Source organism: Pelophylax lessonae (genome assembly GCF_965119305.1).
Source record: "Pelophylax lessonae genome assembly, chromosome: 2".
NCBI lineage: Eukaryota > Metazoa > Chordata > Amphibia > Anura > Ranidae > Pelophylax > Pelophylax lessonae.
This window is the reverse complement of record NC_138769.1, coordinates 177,756,168-177,773,345: the sequence shown is the minus strand read 5'-3', so window position 1 is coordinate 177,773,345 and position 17,178 is coordinate 177,756,168. Positions and strand designations below refer to the sequence as shown.

The window sequence follows — 17,178 nt, the reverse complement described above, 5'->3', positions numbered from 1 at the left end:
CACTGGTTAAAGTGATTGTAAAGTACATTTTTGTTTCCTAAAACGAGGTTTGTACTTGCATGCTCTGTGCAATGGTATCAAACAGAGTGGTCTCTAACCTTCTCTCTGGGGTCCCCTGCTGGCACTCTCCATTCCTTCTCTCCTGTGTATACCCCTTTTAGCAAGATATTTGAGAAAGGGGCACATGCCGGGACAAGGTCCACTAGAGCCCAGGGCGAACATGCCAGACTGCCCCCACCCACCGCAGGATGTATGAGCATTGTGTGTCAGCCAAAATCTCCCCACAAAAGCGCTGAGCATTAATTTGCATGCTTATCCCCCAAGCATAAATCCCCCCTCCTCTCAGTATAAATCCGCCCACTGCTGAAAACACCTATCTTAGCACAAATCTCTGACAACCCCATCCCCCCAGCTTAAGCTGCTTGCTGTGGGGGCACTGAACAAGAGGGAGGGGCAAGGATAACAGAAGAGGGACCCAGAGAAGAGGAGAATCTGGGCTGCTCTGTGCAAAACCACTGCAACAGAGCAGGTAAGTATAACATGTTTGTTATTTTTATTGGGAAAAAAATGAGACTTTACAATCACTTTAACCACTTCAACTCCAGAAGGTTTTACCCCCTTAATGACCAGGCCATTTTTTGCGATACCGCACTGCGTTGCTTTAACTGACAATTGCGAGGTCATGCGACGCAGCACCCAAATAAAATTGATGTATTTTTTACCCACAGAGCTTATTTTGGTGGTATTTGATCACCTCTGTGGTATTTATTTTTCCGCTATAAACAACAAAAAAAAAAAAAAAACAATTTTGAAAAAAGAAAAAAAAAATATTTTTGCAAGAACTTACCATAAAATCTTTTTCTCTGAAGATCGACAGACGCAGCTCCACCTAGTAAGCGACTATAGAATTATTCTATCAGGAATAGGCACTAGGCAGGAAAAAAGCTTAAAGTGGAGTTCCACCCATTTTCGTAACTTTAGATCTATGTAATCCCCTTTAACCACTTAAGCCCCGGAGGATTTGGCTGCTAAACGACCAGGGGGTATTTTTTTCCCACAAACAGAGCTTTCTTTTGGTGGTATTTGATCACCTGTGCGATTTTTTGATCACGCGCTATAAACAAAAAAAGAGCGTCAATTTTGCAAAAATAACAATATTTTTCACATTTTTTTATATGAAATTCCCCCCCCAAAAAAAATGTAAAAATCAAAATTTTTTAACATTTTCGGACAATTTGTTTTATGCTACCTATGTTTGGTAAAAAAAAAAAAAAAAAAAAAAAAATCGCAAAAAGCGTATTTTTATTGGTTTGCGCAAAAGTTATCGCGTTTACTAACAAAGGGAAAGATTTCGGTCATTTTTGTTGGTTTTTTTTTAACGCGTAATGGCGGCGATCTGCGATTTTTTTGCGGTACTGAGACATTGGGGCGGACAGATCGGACCCTTGACTGACATTTTCGACACTTTTGGGGTTACCAGTGACATTTCTACAGTAATCAGTGCTATACATATGCACTGTTACTGTAAAAATACACTGGTAGTGAAGGGGTTAACTTTATTTGGGAGGGAGGGGCTGTGTGTGTCCCTAGGGGCGTGCTTTCTACTGTGATTGGCTGTGGCTTGAGCTGTAAGGACACTGATCAACGGATCTACATACTAGATCCGTGTGATCAGTGTCTTTACAGCGAGGAGAATGACAGGCAGCTTGTTTACACAAGCTGCCTGACTTTCTCCCTCTCCCCCGCCGATCGCAGAGTGGCCGGCGTACATCGGGTCCGCCGGTCACACGCGCGGGGGAGGGGGTCCGTGACCGCGCCGCCGGCGGCGCGCGCTCGCTCCCCAGACCCTCCCAGGCTAGTGACGTACCGCTACGTCACTCTGCCTGCGAGGGGCTGACCGCCGCAGTATATAGTCGTGCGGCGGTCGGCAAGCGGTTAAAACGACTTACCAATGGAAACTTTATTTTTTTGCTAGTAAATGCCTTAATTTCTGCTTTATTCCTCCTCTCCTCACTTCCGGGTCCGATCGGCGATGATGTCATTCGGCGATTCGCAGTGTGTGCTGGGATGTATTCCATTCCAGAAATCTCGCAGGAGCTGAGCTGTACTGAGCCGTGCCTGCCCCGCCTCCTCTCAGTGAGTTGTACTCTATGCATTGTATTCAGGACGTGCTCTGCCCCGCCTTCGCCCCGCCTCCTCTCAGTGAGCTCAGTAAGGATATAACGCTTTCAGTCCTCGCTCACTGAGAGGAGGCGGGGCGGAGGCGGGGCAGAGAACGGCCTGAATACAATGCATACAGTACAACTCACTGAGAGGAGGTGGGGCGGGGCAGAGAACGGCCTGAATACAATGCATACAGTACAACTCACTGAGAGGAGGTGGGGTGGAGGCGGGGCAGGCACGGCTCAGTACAGCTCAGCTCCTGCGAGATTTCTGGAATGGAATACATCCCAGCACACACTGCGAATCGCCGAATGACGTCATCGCCGATCGGACCCGGAAGTGAGGAGAGGAGGAATAAAGCAGAAATTAAGGTATTTTCTAGCAAAAAAAAAAAAGTTTCCATTGGTAAAAGTCGTTTTAAAGGGGATTACATACATCTGTGTAATCCAACCTATTAAAAATGGGTGGAACTCTGCTTTAAACACACCTATGGGTGCTGTCCCTGCAGGCATAACCTTACACATCCTGCTATCATCAAACAATTTAGTTGCAAGCAGTGTTTAGAATAGAAAAAAACAATCATTCACTCAGAAGTAGAGGGGCAGGTGGTGCATCTGTCGAACTTCAGAGAAAAGGATTTTACGATAAATTCTTACAAAATCCAGTTTTCTCTATCGCTCATCGACAGACACAGCTTCATCTAGTCAGAGACTATAGGGATGTCCCAAAGCAGTATATACATGAGGGTGGAAAGACAACGCAAACGGAAACTTAACTGCAAAAAAGGCTAAACTTAGCCAACCAGTTAACATGGAGCTCAACCAGGAACAACTGGAGCTCAACCTGAAAACACAATACACCCTCAAAGAGAAACAAAAAAAACAGTTCCCTTTAAACAGCATTCTACTTTGTAGAATTTCATAAATGTATGCACAGACGAGCAAGTTGCCGCCTTGAATACTTGCAGCACCGACGCCTGATGACGAAAAGCCCAAGAGGCACTCAGCGCTCTCATAGAATGTGCCTTTACCAGGGAAAGGAGGAACCTGACCCTTCAGTGAATAAGCCTAAACTACCATCTGCCTGATCCATCGGGATATGATCGCTGCAGACGCAGCCAATCCCTTACGTGATCCTTCGGTAAGGATAAAAAGAGCGTCTGATTTTCTAAGAGACTCAGGGGTCTCCAGATAGACCCTGATCGCCCGAACCACATCCAAAGAGTGCAACACAAACTCCTTAGAATGTCTGGGCTTAGGGCAGAGTGAAGGCAACACAATGTCTTCATTCAGATTAAAATCAGAAACAAACTTAAGAAACGATTGATTAGGTCGAAGTACCCCGTTATCCCTGTGTATCACCAGATAAGGTGAGCGTCAGGACAACGCCGCCAGTTCAGATACTCTGTGAGCGGAAGTGATAGCCACCAAGAAGGCAACCTTCTGAAACAACTTAAGCAGAGAAATCTCCCGAATGTTCTCAAAAGAAGGCTTTTGAAGAACAGATAATATCAGGTGCCACGTGAAAATTAAAAAAAAAAATCAAACAAACAAATTTTCCTATAATAGTGAAGACCGAAGTCCTAGCAGAAAGCTAGTTCCTATTCCCTAAACTAGGCAGAAACAAACTGTTTGATGATAGCGGGGTGTGTGGGGTTATGCCTGCAGGGAAAGCCCCCATAGGTGTGGTTAAGCTTTTTTCCTGCCTAGTGAATATTCCTGATAAGAGCATAACCCTATAGTCTGACTAGATGGAGCTGCGTCTGTCGATGAACAATAGAGAATATATTTTTTACTTTCCGCTAAAAAACATTTCCAATAAAAAATTTTTATAAAAAATTTGCATTTTTTTCATCAATTTAGGCCAATATGTATTCTTCCACATATTTTTGGTAAGAAAAATCCTAAAGTGTATTTTGATTGGTTTGCGCAAAAGTTATAGTGTGTACAAACTATGGGATACATTTATGAGCTTTTTTTTTTCTTTACTGTTTTTACTAGTAATGGCAGAGATCAGAGATTTTTAGCTGGACTGTGACATTGCGGTGTACAAACTTGAGACTAGGTGGCACTTTTTGGGGACCAGTGACACCAATACAGTGATCAGTGCTAAAAAAAAAAAAAAAAAAAAAAAATTACACTGGCAGGAAAGGGGTTAACAAATAGGGGTGATCAAGGGGTTTAGTGTGCTCCTAGGTAGTGCTTTCTATGTGGGCACTGGATATACTAGAGGAAAAGAGACATCTGTGTTTCAGCTTAGCTTAGCTGAAACACAAGATCTCTCTCTTCCTCTGTGACAGAACAGAGATCTACCATGTTTAAAAAGGCAGACCGCTGTTCTATCATTTTCCTGCACGATCGCAGACCCCTTGATTTGCTCCCGCTGTGTCTAATCACAGCAGAAGTGGCGCCCCCGAGAACCAGTGCACAAAATCACGTACAAGTACAAGATTTTGCGCAGCCGGGATGCCCTGCCACAGTATATATGCAGTGGATGGACTGGAAGTGGTTAATAACATTCTCTAATGATAGAACTTCAGTTTCAGGCTTTGTCCTTTCCCATATGGTAAGGGACCACTTTAACCACTTCAATACAGATCACTTTCACCCCCTTCCTGCCCAGGCCAATTTTCAGCTTTTAGTGCTGTTGATGACAATTGCGCGATCATGCAGCACTGTACCTAAACCAATTTATGTCATTTTTTTTACCACAACTCCTGCTCTCTTTTGGTGGTATTTGATCACCACAAGGTTTTCTGTATTTGCTAAACAAATAAAAAGATCGAAACGTTTAAAAAAAAAAAAAACGTTGTTTGTTATAAAATTTTGTTAATAAATATGTTTTTCCCTGCACTGATGAGCACCAATTTATCCCGCACTTACAAGCACTGATGGGGTGGCACTGATGAGGCACTAATGGGCACTGATAGGCAGCACTGATAGATGGTAATGATGGGCACTGGTGGGCGGCACTGATAGATGGCAATGATGGGCAGCACTGATGAGGAGGGCACTGACAGGCTCCCTGAGCACTGATTGGCATCCCTGGTGGCCATGGGTGGACAATGCCAGGTGGCCATGGGTGGGCAATCCCTGGGGGCTCTAGTGGCATCATCAAGGGTCTGCACTGGTAATCAATGCTCCGATTACCAGCACAGACCCCCCTGTCAGGAGAGCCGCCGATCAGCTCTCCTCTACTCACGCCTGTCTGGCGGGAAATTAAGAAAGCTGATCAATAGCCTTTTTCTTTTAGGCCAAAAAATTGGATTTTTGCAATTCCCGTTAAATCCATTTCTCGGAGTTTGACGGACACAGCGCTCCATAAAACATGATTAGAGTGCTACATTGCCTCCTCCAGGAGTACGACTAGGCAGAACAACACACTACTGGCAATGCCAAAGGTCCTCAGCTGGTAAACATAACCCCACTCTGCTCTAGGTAATACGTTTAGTAGCAAGCAGCATTAGTATCAGAACTCTATAGAGGGGTGGGTGCTGTGTCCGGCAAACTCAAATGGATTTTACGGTAAGTAGAAAAATCCCAATTTCTCTTTTGTTCATTGACTGACACATCGCTCCATCAATCATAACTAGTGGAACGTCCAAAAGTAGTGCCAAAAGGAAAGTGAGGGGTGGGGAAAATAATCCACGGTAGACAAAAGAGTCCTTAAAAACGGACACAGGTGCCTTAACCGGGTCACAGGAGGCCCGTCTGAAAAGGCTTAAAGAAAAAACATCCCTCAAGAGGGAACAGCCTCTTAAACAGCAGCCTGCAAAACCTTGCAGCCAAAAGAAGCATCTGCAGATGCCAAAGTATCTACCTTATAGAATTTTGTGAAGGTATGCACAGACAACCGATGAACGCCAACCCACACTCACCAAGAAATGTACGCTTTCCACGTATGATGGTATATCTTGCTGGATGACAACTTCCTCGCCTTCACCAATAGTAGGGATCACTGATTCAGACAGACCTCTATCCCTCAGTACCTGGCTTTCAATAGCGAAGCCATTAAAACCAGCGACTGTAAAGAAAAGGCCACCTTCTGGTATAACGTAAGCAGGGGACTCTACCGAATATTTTCAAAGGGAGGCTTCTGAAGAGCCGAAAGCACCAAGTTGAGATCCCAAGGCGGTAGTGGGGACAGCACTGGTGGAGTCAAATGTCGAACCCCCTCAATAAAAGTACGCACCAGGGTTTGCGTAGACAAGGATCATTGAAAGAAGACCGCCAAGACACCTGGCCCTTAATGGTACTAAAGGCTAATTTCTGCTCAACCCCCGTTGAAGGAAGGTCAAAGACCCCAGCCACAAAAAAAAGTCAGGGTGAACACCAAGCGACTCACACCACAAAATGTACGCTTTCCACGTACGATGGTAGGTTTCCTAGCTTTCAGTAGTGTAGGAATCGCCAACCCAGACAAACCTCTATCCTTCAGCACCTGGCTTTCAACAGCCAAGCCGTCAAAGCAATCGACTGTAAAGCAGGATGGAAGATTGGCCCTTGGGACAGGAGATCCTCCCTGGGAGGTAATCTTCAAGGGGCGTTGGTGACCAGCAGCACCAGGTCGGCGTACCAAGACCAGTGAGGCCAATCCGGGGTGGCTGGAATGACTAGAATTCCTTCTAACTCGATCCTGCGCAAGAATCTCAGGAGAAGCTTGAGAGGAGAGAAGGCGTAAATCAGAAGACACTGGCCTCAGGGGGGGCAACCAGCACGTTTGTGGCGTCCGCTAATGGATCCCGTGACCGCGCCACAAACCTGTGCACCTTCCTGTTTAGCCGAGATGCCAACAGATCCACCTTGGGGGTGCCCCACCGGAGACACAGCTGATGAAACACTTTCAGATGGAGACCACTCTCCTTGGTCCAATGCCTGCCGACTGAGATAACCCGTCTGCCAATTTTCCACCCCTGGAATGTTTAGGGAGGAGAGGGCCGGAACTAAACGTTCTGCCCCCCAAAGAGTGCCGACAACCCCCAGAGCTGCCAATACACGTCTTGTTCCATCCTGGTGATTGACATAAGCCACGGCCGTGGCATTGTCTCATTGTATTCACACGGGACACCCCTGTAGGCGATCCATCCAGTGATTCAGGCACAGCCTGATCACTCGGAGTTCCAGGACATCGATCAGAAGTCTGGACGCTTCCAGTGTCCAAGCTTCCTGAGCGTAGTTCCGATCCAGGACACCTCCCTACCCGGACAGACTGGCATCCGCTGTGGCCACTGTCCAATACATGGGAGAAAAGATTTGCCCTGGAAAAGAGATGGAGAGCGAAGCCACCAGATCAGAGACCATTTTGTTTTTCGGCTCAGCTGGATTTGATTGCCCAGAGACTTCGGACAATTGTCCTATTTGGCCAAGATCTCCCTTTGCCGGGACCTCGTATGGAACTGTGCAAACGGGACCGCCTCGAAGGTTGAACCCATCAGCACCCTCATTAAAGTCTGGAGGGATGACAACCTGCTGGACAGCAAAAGATTAATTGCAGCATGCAACTTCTGGAGTTTGTCCAGAGGAAGGAACACTCTGGGTAGAGCTGAGTACAGAATCAGACCCAGATAGTCCAGTTTTGTGGAAGGAACCAGAGCAGACTTCAGATTTCAGAAGCCCGCTGAACTCCCTCAAAGTCCGTTTAGTGATGTCCACGTTGTCCATAAGAGCAGTAGGAGATTCTAATCGCAAGAGAAGGTCGTCCAGTTAGCCCAGCACTGTGATCCCTCACTGACCTAACAATGCCAGCACCGGGGCCAACACCTTCCACGGCAAAGCGTATGAAGCGTTGGTGACAGACACATATTGGAATGTGTAAGTAAGCGTCCTTTATGTCAATAGAGGCAAGGAAATCCCCCTGATGCAAGGGTGCCAACACCGTGTGAATAGACTTCATTCTGAACTTCTGTACCAGCACAAAGCAGTTCAGGGCCTTGAGATCCAGAATTGGACACACCTTGCCTTCTTTCTTGGGGACCGTGAACAGGTTTGAATAAAACCCCTGAAAACGTTCTGGAGTTGGAACCGGAACAATTGCCCCTTCAAGCAACGGGTCTTGCACCGCCCGAAGAGGGCTTGCAAGCGGTCCGGGGACAGGAGCACATTTGAAGGAAAGAACCTCTCTGGAGGGTAAGAATGGAACTCAATCTTGTAGCCAGACCGTATCACTTTATGGACCCACTTGTCTTGCACCAAGGAGGTCCACGGGTCCAGAAACCAGAAAAGACATCTCCCAGGCACGGATGAGGGCGCACCTTTATGCAGAAGGAGCTTTGCCAGACCAAGGTCGCTTGGATCCTCCCGAAGAGGCCTCGAAGGGATTTGAACCCTTGTCAGCCAATGCTGAGGGACGAAAAAACTTCAGGTGAGCCAAAAAGGACGGGCCACTTCTGCAACGAGGTTCCTTACCATTACTAGCCTGCGGAAGAAAGCTGCACTCCTCCCTCTGTGAGACTCTTAATGAGGTCATCCAGGGTAGCTCCAAACAGGAAAACTCCTTGAAAAGGAAGATCAATTAAGGGTTTTTTTTTTAGCGGTCTGGTACGCAGACCAACATTTGAGCCACAAAACACGCCTAAGGACCACTGCCGAAAGAGACAATCCAGAAATCAGGGGAGCGGCATCAAAAGAGGCATCACAGATAAACTGCAGCCCCTGGACCAACTGGTCCACCAGCTCCGCAAAGGCAGGGGGGACCCTCCAGGTCACAGTGTAAAAGCTTAGCCCACTCAGTCAGAGTTTGTGACACCAGGGCACTGGTGAAGACTGGTCCGAGTGCCGAGCCAGCAAACATGCGGGCCACAGCCTCCGCTTTTCTGTCAGCCAGATCCTTAAAAGCCGGCAATCCTTCTACCGGAATCATGGTTACCTTAATCATCCTACCAGGGGGATCCACCACCGGTGGAACAGGCCAATTCTTAAGGAGGGACTCTTCAAAGGGGTGTATTGGACGTTCCCACTCTTTTGCGACAAATCTGTCAAAATGGGAAGGAAACAAACACCAAAAGGTGCTTCCGCTGCAGCTTCAGCTACGCCCTGCATTTTTAAAGTTTCACGCATAGACACAATCAGTGTGTCTACCAGCGTCTTTCGTGCGCGGCTAAAGGAGTGAAGAAATCACCCTCGCTATCTGAGAACTCAGGGTGCAAGGCCGCAGACACCTCAGGGTGAGCCCCGTCTGCAGAGGCTAGATCAGATTCAGAATCTAAAAGGACAGATGAAGCAGGAGAAGTTCGGGGGGCACTTCTTACTACCCCGCTGCCCAAAGGCCACCTCCATCTGGGACACAAAGGACTCTAGGACCACCGTCAGTGCATCAATATATGGTTGGGACCCAGACAGCAACGCAAGCTCCGAGAGGGGGTCAGGTGGGAAAATATGCTCCAAAGATTCCATGAGGACTAAGGGTACCCCACAAAAGTGCAAAAAGACACTGCCAAGGGACACCCCCACTGTGCTGGTAACACCACCCAATCATAAGCCACAGAGCACCCCCCTGACCCTGCAGCAGGGAGGGAACCCCACCAGGCAGTCACCGGCAGAACCAGGGTTAAAGCACTCCACGTGCGGTGTCCAGGAAGCAGAGAGGCCAAGGAGTCAGAACCAGGGGATAAAGAGGGGCTCCCACAGCCAAAAGTGGCCACCCAGAAGGCTCCACAGTAATGGTTGCCATTCATGTCAATGCCGAACTTATGCAAAATGGCCACCGCGGCTACACAAACATGGCCGCCAGCCGATACAAAAAATGGGCAACAACAAAATAGCAGCCCTGCATGGCTCCCAGGGACCCAGGAGGGATCCCTGGGCACAGGAAAGACACAAAGCAAGGAGGGGCCATGGCAGGAGCCCTCCTACCAGGGAAATCCCCCCCCCCCCCACCTAGACGATCGCCCAGTTTGGACATTTTTACTTAGGGGTGATTCACTTTTGATGCCAGCGGATTAGATATTAATGGCTGTGTGTTGAGTTATTTTGGGGGTGGGGGGAGAGAGACAGCAAATTTACACTGTTATACAAGCTGTACACTCACTACTTTACATGGTTTCAAAGTGTCATTTCTTCAGTGTTGTCACATGAAAAGATATAACATTTACAAAAATGTGAGGGGTGTACTCACTTTTGGGAGATACTGTATATATCTATATATGTGTATATATATATATATATATATATATATATATATATATATATATCAATATATATATATCAATATATATATATATATATCAATATATATATATATATATATATATATATATCATACATACACACACACTAGGCTTGTGACGGTATCAGATTTTCATGCTGCGATTAATTGATTAAGGTTTTGCCACGGTATACGATATTATCACGGTATTCTATTATTAAATTTAAACTATTAAATTTCTACCTCACTTGAATTTCATTGCTGAATTTAGGGGCTTTGGTTCACTTATGCACATTATTATATAGTCAGTCAGTACAGACTCTGTGAACCAGGCCTAAAATAGGTCATCAAGCAGTGTCTGGCCAAACTGGTGATAACTGGTCCTGGCGCTCGGCTCCGATCCGATGGCCTGGTCATTAAGAGGGCAAATCCTTGTGGTCAAGAAGTGGTTAAACCTGAAGGAGGTGTTGTTTATAAATTACTTTACTATTGCTTTAGGCCTGGTTCACATGTATGCGGGTTGGTGGTTCACATTTATGCGGGTTGGCGGTTCACATGTATGCGGGTTGGCGGCCCACATTTGCACAGGCATAGCAGCCCATTGATTTGAACGGGCTGCTATGCCCTCATTTTCCGCAGAAAAAAGGTGCATGCAGCATTTTTTTAAAATTCAGTGGCCTTGAAATCCATCCTGCTTTTGCACCATGCGACTAACCTGCAGTTCCTGCTCTGGCAAGCTTTCTGCATTTTTTGTATACGTGGGCACGGCATTTAAAAACAGTTTGCGTGTGCAGCAACGGCAGGTAAGTCGCATGGTGCAAAAGAAGGATGGATTTCATGGCCACTGCATTTTTTTAAATTCTGCATGCACCTTTTTTCAGCTGAAAACGCAGGCATAGCAGCTCAAGCCCATTCACATCAATGGGCTGCTATGCCTGTGCAAATGTGGGCCCCCAACCCGCATACATGTGAACCACCAACCCGCATACATGTGAACCAGGCCTAAAGCAATAGTAAAGTCATTAATAGATAAAAACACCAGTCCTCCTGCAGGTTTAACCACTTCTGGATCGCAAGGATTCGCCCCTTTAAAGACCAGGCCATCGGATCCGAGCGCCAGGACCAGTCATCACCAGGTAGGCCAGACACTGCTTGATGGCTATATAATAATGTAATGTGGGCTGCTATGCGTGTGTGTATATATATATATATATATATATATATATATATATATATATATATATTAGAGCTGCACGATTCTGGCCAAAATGAGAATCACGATTTTTTAGCTTGGAATAAAGATCACGATTCTCTCACGATTCTCTGTGTAACAAAAAAAAAATTGGGATAACTTTACTGTTACGTTTTTTTTTTTTTTATTCATTAAAGTCTATTAATTGCGTTTGAAAGACTGCTGCGCAAATACAGTGTGACATAAAATATTACAACAATCGCCATTTTTTTCTGTAGGGTCTCTGCTAAAAAAATATATAAAATGTTTGGGGGTTCTAAGTACTTTTCTAGCAAAAAAAAAAAACTGATTTTAACTTGCAAGCAACAAGTGTCAGAAAAAGATCCAGTCTTTAAGAGGTTAAACTTCCTTTCTCCCTGGCAGAGGGAAGGAAAAGATACAAATGTAATCATTTTTGTTTATAGTTAGGTGTTAGCTGTGTGAGTGAATGAGTCATCCAGCTCACTGAAATGTATCAATTCACAAGTCAGACCCAGGAGCAGAGAAACTCTGTATTTTAAAAATGCCACAATAACAATACCGTGGCTATGCAATACAGCGATATATCGAATTACCGAAAACCGGCATATGTCTAACACACACACACACACCAAATGAAGGGGGTACAGGAAATTGTGCGGAGGAAAATCTCCCTCAGGCAAGCTTCCACTAAAACATGAATAAGGGGACGCAGGGTACAGGAAAGCCAGTTTAACCTCGGTAGGAACACAGCATTTTTCTGTAACATAAGGGATTTGTTGAGGAGCAGACGCCATACCGAAGAGGTTAGCCTAAGAGGTAAATGGGGTATATTTTGAGCACCCATATGCCAATGCGGAACACCAACTGGGAACTATCTAGAGGTTCCCATTAACAGAAATGGAGGCACATCTTCATGCAGAAGACTTAACAGAGGGGTTAGATGACCTCTGGCATCAAGGCCTAAGCCTGAGTAACAAAAAAGATGAAGGCCAGCCATATGTGGATCGAAGTTCGGCCGGTTCAGCAGGGACCAGCCTAATTTCAATCCATGTATGCGTATAGAGGTTGTACAGAAGTCTATCTACTAATTTTCTAAAAAAACACCCAGTTGAATTTTTCCTGCTTGATCAGCGCTGCTGACTAAAGCCTGAAAACAATCAGTATATTGTGACAGCAGTGAAGTCTTCCGGACGTTAGAATACAATAGCTCAGAGGGTAGGATCGCCACATCCTCCGCAAATCTTTGTATAGGGAAATAAAGTCAGTTTTTTTCGTTTAACCCACTGGTTGAAAAAAAAATTGATTTTTGACTTACCGTAAAATCCTTTTCTCTGAAGTTCATTGACAGACGCAGCTCCATATTCTTCTTAACCATTACGTTATACTGCCCCCTACAGGAGTAGGACACTAGGCAGGAAAAGTCTTTACCACACGCCTATGGGGCAGTTCTTGGGAGTATACACCCACACACTCTGCTATAGGCATTCAGTTTTGTTGCAGTGTCAGAAGAAAAAAAAAAACCCAACTCCTATAAAGGGGCGGGTGCTGCGTCTGTCAATAAACTTCAGAGAAAAGTATTTTACGGTAAGTCAAAAATCCAGTTTTCTCTATCGTTCATTGAAAGTCGCAGCTCCATATTCTTCTTAACAATTGGGACGTCATAAAGCAGTATTAACATGGAGGGGTGGGAAAACGCAGAAAGGAACGTAATTCCCAAAGGCTAAACTTAGCCAACCAGGTAACATGGAACTCAACCAGGAACAACTGGAGCTCACCTAGAAACAACATACACCCTCAAAGAAACTAAATTCTCTCAAACAGCAGTCTGCAAAACCTTGCGGCCAAAGGAAGCAGCCAAGGATGCCAACACATCTATTAGAATTTTGAGAATGCGTGCATAGACAATCAAGTTGCCACCTTGCAAACTTGTATTACTGACCTGATGGCAAAAAGCCCTAGAAGCACTCAGCGCCCTAGTAGAATGCGGCTTCACAGAGGAAGGTGGAGCCTGACCCTTAAGTGAATAAGCCAGTACCACAGTCTGCCTGATCCATCTGGATATGGTCGCAGCAGATGCAGCCAATCCCTTCCGAGGTCCTTCTGTAAAGACAAAAAGGGAGTCCAATTTCCTGAAAGACTCAGTAGCCGCCAGATAAAACCTAATTGCCCAAACCACATCCAAAGAATGCAAAGCAATTTCTTTAGGATGCTTGGGCTTAGGACAAAGTGAAGGAAGCACAATGTCTTCGTTCGAATGGAAATCAGAGACCACCTTAGGAAGAAAAGACTTGATCGAAGTACCACTTTATCACTGTGAACCACCAGATAGGGTGAACGGCAGGACAGCCCTGCCAATTCAGACACTCTGCGAACAGAGCTAATAGCCACCAAAAAGGCTACCTTCTGTGACAGTGTAAGCAGAAGAATCTCCCTAATGTCTTCAAAGGGAGGTTTCTGAAGGACTGACAGTACCAAGTTAAGATCCCACGGAGGTAACGGGGACCGTACCGGAGGAGCCAAATGGGGAACTCCTTGGATAAATGTGCGGATCGAAGAATGCGTAGCTAATGGAAGTTGAAAAAACGCCGCCAAGGCCAACACCTGGCCCTTAATATTACCCAAGGCCAACTGCTGCTTAACCCCTCTCTGGAGGGAGGCCAATATTCTAGCCACTGAAAATGAGCGTGGATGCACCTTAATCAATTCACCCCATGCGATATACATTTTCTATGTACGACGATAAATCTTGCTAGAGGTAGATCTCCTAGCCTTCAACAGTGTAGGAATCACTAAGTCAGAACTACCCCTACCCTTCAATACCTGGCCTTCAACAGCCATGGAGTTAAAGCCAGCGACTGTAAAGCAGGATGGAAGATTGGCCCTTGAGGACAGCAGATCTTCCCTGAGGAAGTCTCCAAGGAACATCGGCGACCAAATTTACCAGATTGGAGTACCAAGACCAGCGAGGCCAGTCTGGAGCCACTAGAACAACTGGAATCCCTTCCACCTCTTTTCTGCGCAGAAGCCTCGGCAGAAGTTTTAGCAGAGGAAATGCATAGATCAGCCGATACTGACCCCAAGGAGACACCAGTGCTTCTGTGGCGTCGGCCAGAGGATCCCGAGACCTAGCCACAAACCTCTATACTTTCTTGTTGAGCTGAGAGGCTAACAGGTCCACATCAGGTGTTCCCCACTAGACACAGCAAGTTTAACACCTCCAGGTGAAGGGACCATTTCCCCCCCACCCCCGATCCAACACCTGATGACTCAAGTAACCCGCCTGCCAATTTTCCACTCTGGGGATATACACGGGGACGGCGGCTGGAACAAAGTTTTTTGCCTATTTTAGGATCTCAGCCACCTACCGGGCCGCAAGAACACTCTTGGTGGCCCCTTGATGATTGACGTAAGCCACTGCCGTGGCACTGTCTGATTTAATCAGAACCGGACAGCTTTGCAGACGATTTTTTCAGTGAGTTTGTTATACCTGAAGGGTTTCACATGTACTGTTACTTTAAGGTTGGCTCCACCCAGGAGTAATGACAAGGGTTAAGGGGCAGAGTGGCCATCTTAGACACATGTAAGAGATGCATTGATATACGGAGCTGTCCTGTAATGCATGTTGGAGTGTACAGTGAGTACTGAATAAACATCTGTTGTTCCAGATCAGAGTCCTGTGTCTCTCACAACACGGAGAATATAACAGTGGTGACGAGGATGGGATTTACAAGCTTACTATCCGTGTGAGAAAATAAAGAAAGAAAAAAAAAAAAAACCTCTGGATTGTCACCTGGATACAAACACCCACAGAGCCCAGCAGGAAAATGTCATTGATCGGGACAATAAGTGAATTTGATGGAGAACAGACATGCTGGAGTTCCTGGGTTGAGAGACTGGAACAGTATTTTGGTGCAAATGCCATCCCAGGCGACAGGCAAGCAGCAGTATTTCTGACAGTGGTTGGTGCTAGGACATATGACACTCTTCGGGATCTCCTTTTCCCTGAAAAACCAGCAACTAAGGTCTGAATCGCCCTCTGCAACTTTAGCAGCTTTTCCAGAGGGAGAAACAACCTCACTGAGTCCAGAGTCAGTCCCAGTTAATGCAGTTTGAAAGATGGGACCAGAGCATATTTTTTGATATTGATGTTCCAACCAAACTCTTGCAGAGTTAGTACTGCGATTGACAAGTTACCCAACAGGACTGAATGGGAGTATGCTCTTAAGAGGATATTGTCCAGGTACCCCAGTACCACAATCCATAGCAGTAATGCCAATATCGGAGCAAACACCTTGATGTGGACCCTGGGAGCGTAGGCGAGACACCAAAGGGTAACGCCACAAATTGATAATGCTCCTCTCTTACAGTGAAACGAAAAAAACCGCTGGTGTCCAGCGTAAATAGGGATGTGTAGATATGCGTCCTTGATATTGATAGAGGCCAACAAGTCCCCTTGGTGTAGGGACGCCATTACCATGCAAATGGACTCCATTTGAAACTTCTGTACCCGCACAAAGCGATTTAAAGCCTTGAGGTCCAGTATTGGACATACCTTGCCTATTACCTGGGAACAGTGAACAGGTTTGAATAGAGCCCGGGGAAAGCGTTTCCGAGGGGGAACCGGCACAATCATCCCTTGCGACAGCAGATCTTGTACCGCCTCTCGTAGATCCCTTAGCTGATCTGGAGATAGGTGTAGATTGGATGGAAAAAATCTGTCCTGACGGTCGAGACCTGAATTCGATCTAGTAAAGCGATCGGATCAGTTCATGAACTCATTTGTCCTGAATCAATGAGGTCCACGGTTTCGGAAAGAAACAAAAGGCGTCCCCCCCACTTCAGTTATTGGTGAGGGCGCTCCTTCATGCAGAGGGGGACTGGTCTGCAGATCTGGAGGGGCCTACTCTCGGCTTAGCCAACCACGTCTTCTTGGAACCCCCAGATCTAAATGGCTTAGATCCTTTCTCCTGCGTGCCGGAGGTACGAAAGGGCTGCCTGTGTGCTGAAAAATAAGGACCCTGTCTGAAGCAGAGAGTTCCCCTTAGCAGACTGAGGAAGAAGAGTTCTCTTCCCACCTGTAAGCTTTTTGATAAATTCATCCAACAAAGAACCAAATACGGTCCCCTGTAAAGGGGAGATCTGACAGAGCCTTTTTAGAAGCCTGGTCCGCAGACCACATTTTTAGCCACACCATGCGTCTTATGGTCACCCCTACCACAGAAATTCTAGCCGCGGGGGGGTCACATCTAAAGATGCATCACATATAAATAGTAAGGCTTGGACTGTTTGGTATGTTAGCTCTGCAAGGTCCGAGGGAACCTGTTCTGCTTCCAGATGACTTTTTAGTAGTTTTGCCATTTCCGTTATGGTCTGGGACACCAGAGTGATAGCAAAGACTGGTCTAAGTATTCAATCTGCTATCAGATGTAAGTGGGAGGACAGAGTCTCAAACTTCTATCAACGGGATCTTTAAAGACCAGGGACTCCTCCACCGAGACCACAGTAGATTTGTTCAGTATGGAGACTGGATGGTCCACCTTGGGTGTAACACTGTAAACATATGAGATCATCTCTCATCACCAGCTCTCCTTCCTCACATAGAGACTGCAGTGTGAGGAAGGAGAGAGCCGATCAGCAGTTCGGGGTCAAAGAAAAATGTA

At 46.2% G+C, this 17,178-nt stretch overlaps 1 protein-coding gene across 1 annotated transcript in view; it reads right to left on the bottom strand.

Annotated features, from left to right (window-relative positions):
* POLA1 (DNA polymerase alpha 1, catalytic subunit) overlaps positions 1-17,178 on the bottom strand; it is a 1,022,539-nt gene that overhangs the window by 353,669 nt on the left and 651,692 nt on the right. The window lies entirely within an intron of this gene.